Genomic DNA, 4,529 nt, shown 5'->3' on the forward strand with positions numbered 1-4,529 from the left:
TTTACCTAATTTTATGAAACGTGTGGCAATTTCCTTGAGTAATTTCTCACACATATGAAAACAATCATCAATGATTCTAAAATTTGATCTTTATTTGTTTATTGTATGATTTGTACCATTTTAATTAACAAATAGACAGCTGTCCTGCTTGTGATTTCTTGTTTTCATGAAAAAAGTAAGCTAACAATCATATTTAGTGAATATCTAATCTATTCTGATTTCTAGTCTCCTTCTAACCATGCTAAACCAGTAAGTTACAACCTACAAGTTAGACATCTGCCTTAAATTAAAATTAAATTCAAACACACCCAGGTAGCTGGAGACAGATCGAGTTGATTTCAATGAAAAATTTTCAAATTTGACATGTTTTTCTACTTTTTTTTATGCATATATACCTTAGAAAGGTAGAAATAGGTTGTTTCTTGTTCATTTCAAAAGTAATTATCATAGCAGATGTTATTTCAAAGTCAAATGTACATTTACATATCCTACATGTAATCTTAATGCAGACAATTAAATAGAGGGGGGGGGGGGGGATTTTTCAATTATGTAAACACATCTAAATATCTTTATGAAATAAAAAATAAAGGAAACATAATTGCATACTTTTATTGAAAAACAAATTTTCACAGCAATTATGAATTTCTTTATAAACAGCCTTAATTTTGTTTTCATAATTTCTTATCAAACACAAACCACAACATGGCATGATGCTTTCTTCAAGTTCCATTATTGTTTATGCATTATCGGATTTAATTTGAATTACCGGTAAATAGTCTGTAGAACACAAGGAATATGCATGTGGATAGAGGTGACAGGTTAATCTCAGGAGCTGACCCACAAGAATCAACAGGTACCGGTAAAAGCCATGTGGTAACAAGAGTCTGTTTTGAGCTGAAATAAAAAAAAAAAATAATTAGCTGTGTTTACATACATGTACTAGTAATAGCTGTGTTTACATTAACATATGCATAGTATTTCTGGAAAAAATACACTGACCATGCAGTGTAATAGGTATGACATATCCCAATACATGACATAACATTTAGGCAGAACAAGATCAAAAATTTGCATATCAAGTCATAATATAATATTAAAAAATTTTCATAGGTATAAACACTTATCAAATTGAGAGAGAGAGAGTTTGAGAGAGAGAGAGAGTTTATTACCGTACTTGTAGTGCAACAGTCAATATTTCAATTCGTAAATTACAAACGAATATTACCCACCGAACAGCGTCAAAGTACATGTACTGGTATTAGCTTCTGGTATACCATTTTTTATCAATTCTACTGTGTTTTTTTTTTTGCAAATAAATTTAGCAAGGGTTTTTGCTTATTTTCTTATAAATTACATGTTTTAAAAACAATACTATGTGTAATAAGCATAAAACATGTATGAGTAAACTTAATGAAGAATTTTTAATAGATTATTTTTCACAGAATGTGGTACATTACATGTATGTCAATCTTTATAAAACTAGCGTATATTTCGTGCGCCATAAATTGCAAGTTTTTTGTAAATATCATTTACTTGCATGATAGGTATATATGGTCTAACCAAAATTTTCTTCACAAAGCTACAGCTGTATGTACCAAGTATACATTTAAAAAAAAACAACCCCAAATTCCAACAGTTGAAATAAACTCAACTCATTCTCTGATAAGTTCATTGTGTTTTGTGCGTGCATATCTTATTTGTCTGCTGCAACAGCAGCCAATCAGCGGTAAGCTGAATCCACAAAAAGAAAGTTTGTGTTTTAGGAGTGGGTAAATTGTTTATGCGACACTGTCAAGAAAACCACAGCAAATAATAACAGGAAACATAAATATTCACTTATATGTATTGTGTTGTAAAGTAAAGGTTTTTAACACTTATTGCATCTTGCAAAACATGTGATGACCCTTAATCATCTGTCATATATCTGATATACATGTATATGTAAAAGATGGTAGAAAAAACGACGGAACAAACTGGGATTCGAACCTGGCCCTCTGAATCTCTAGTCAAGTGCTCTACCAACTGAGCTACATGTATCTGGCACCGGTATTCAAACCAGTCTGACCGTCACATTCCTTCCCCCTTAAATGATCTTCACCCTCGAAGATCACCCCTGGCAGGAGTTAACCTGTTAGTTCCAGGGGTTGGTCACAACACCAATATTGTAACAGGATGGGAGAAATAATGAAGGACCAAACCGGGATTTGAACCTGGGCCCCCTGAATCTCTAGTCAGGTGCTCTACCAACTGAGCTATCTGGCACTGGTATTCAAACCGGTCTGATCATCACATATATAAAGAATTATTTTAAACAATGTTGTTCAATAAAAAATAACACGCGCAACCTTCAGTTTTTGTCTGTAATTAATCAATATTGGCGTGCGATCAGTTCTCGCCGAGTACCATTTCTCACCAGTGCATTGTTACGTCATTTTATCAACACATAAAATTATATACGAAAATATGATGTTACAGTGCACCAGCGAGAAATGGTCCTCGACGAGAACTGCTCGCAGGCCAGTACTGCCAGTAGTCAGATTAAAAAAAGAGAATAAAAAATTACATTTAAAACATTAACAAGGACAATTTAAGTACACATCATAACTGCTAAACAAGAAAAATTATGTGAACTGGTAGAATAGTACGCATAGTTCTAACTTGTAACCTACATGTACAAGTACATGTACCGGGTACCCGTTGGTCTGCTAAACCTTTCTAATGATACAATGATTGGCATCATAAAGATATTAAAGTCATGTTTTAACTCTGAAGTCTGAAGTATACAATTTTATTTACTTGAAGTTATGTCTACAGGATATTCATGACTACATTTGGAGTCTTCTGCACAAGAATATATGATATGTTTCTAATTAGACCCTGCTTTGAATTTTGAGTTGAAAATTCACAATCTCTTATTTTTTTAAATAGATAAATTCAGTTACCCTTTCCAGTCCCCCATGAACCTCGAGCGAGTCTAAACATCCATGAAACATGTAAAAATTACACGTTAGCCTAGTAAACAAACACCCACACCATAACAAAAACAAACAGTGTGCACATACTTACATGTACATCTATACTATATACTAAATTTTAACTTTAACTTTTTTAAACTTTAAAAGGAGTAAAAGCCTCACCTTCTTCAGTAACATCCACATAAATCACACACTTTAATGTCCATCTTTTCCCCTTTATTACTCGTAGCTTATCAACGGCTGATCGTCGACAGAAGTGTGGCTGTCAGAATTTCCTCGTAAACGATTCACACGAGAAAAATATTCTCCTTAAACAAATATGTAGTATTGTTCCCTGTGCATGTTCATATGTTTCACAGTAAATTGAAAATGCATTTGTATGTCGAAAGAATACACAACTTCTCTTCTGCATTACGGCTCTCTCTTTTCTACAATGCCGTTCGTTACTGTTTACATTCGGCGCGCGCGCGGGGGTTACAAACAGGGGCGCCCCGACAAATAGTTGCACATAGAACGTTAAAATAATGTGTGTTCATTGAGTTCATAAATGATATAGATGAAAAAAATGAAATTGAATCACAACTATTTATCTAAGACGCAACACAACGTAATGCAGTATATGCCTGGGCCTTAAAGTGGCATTTGTTCGCTTGTGTGTCTATGTAGACAAATTAACTCGTTCATGTAACGTTACGATTCACACATATTTGTTTTATGAAATTTGAAAAAAATAGGGCACAGAACTTTTTAAATTTGATACCAAATGACATTATTTAATATATTAACAATAACTGAATTAATTTTTTTTCATAAAATGATAACGATTTTTGCTATCAGAAAAATACGTGTATGAGCTGCTGACCCCTAATTATAGGGGCCAGCCCTTTTTTCTTAATTTTAAATGAAAGCTCTCGTTATTCTAAAGAACTTTTGTTCTATATGTATTAACAAAATATTTTTAGTTTAAAGGTTATAATACAAAAAGCAACAAAATTTCAGCCCCGAAAAAATCTTAAACTTTGGCGACAAATAGCTCAAAAACTAACAAAGAAATTACCAAAATTTTCATGCCAGCAAAACTATAAAATGTTACCGACAATTTCGCCAAATTTCATGCATATATCATCTGTAGTTCCCGAGATCAACTCTGGACAAAAGACCCCCCAATTTTCAATTAAAGGGCAATAACTCATAACCGGAAGTGAATTTTAAAAATTTGAAAAAAATGTCTAGAGATATTAATATCATCTACATACCCTGAAAGTTTCATAGCAATCATACAAAAAATGTTCGAGAAATCTCGTGCACAAAATTTGCGGGAAAAAAAAAAAAATAATAATAAGAAACAGTAGAATAACAGAAGGGTTTTCCGTTGAAAAACGGAAAACCCTAATAAAACATCAGAATAACAATAGGTCTTTTCGACCGAAAGTCGAAAAGCCCTAATAAACTAGAACTTTTTTTTGTCTTCAACAAAAAGTAAGGGCTTTTCGACAGCCCCATTATCCCCTTTTAATAAAATGTTTAAAAAAAATATTCTCTAGTTTATTTCTA

General features: G+C 32.7%; 1 long non-coding RNA gene across 1 annotated transcript; it reads right to left on the minus strand.

Moving 5' to 3' along the window:
- Window positions 1-591: 591 nt before the first annotated feature.
- Window positions 592-4,287, minus strand: LOC136270817 (uncharacterized). Its single transcript, XR_010708673.1, has 2 exons — window positions 3,138-4,287; window positions 592-894 (listed from the first exon to the last, which is right to left on the minus strand). It is a non-coding gene; the product is annotated as an uncharacterized lncRNA (long non-coding RNA).
- Between the last annotated feature and the right edge of the window lie 242 nt (window positions 4,288-4,529).

This window comes from Magallana gigas, chromosome 8 (assembly GCF_963853765.1).
Source record: "Magallana gigas chromosome 8, xbMagGiga1.1, whole genome shotgun sequence".
In the NCBI taxonomy this organism is placed as follows: Eukaryota; Metazoa; Mollusca; class Bivalvia; order Ostreida; family Ostreidae; genus Magallana; species Magallana gigas.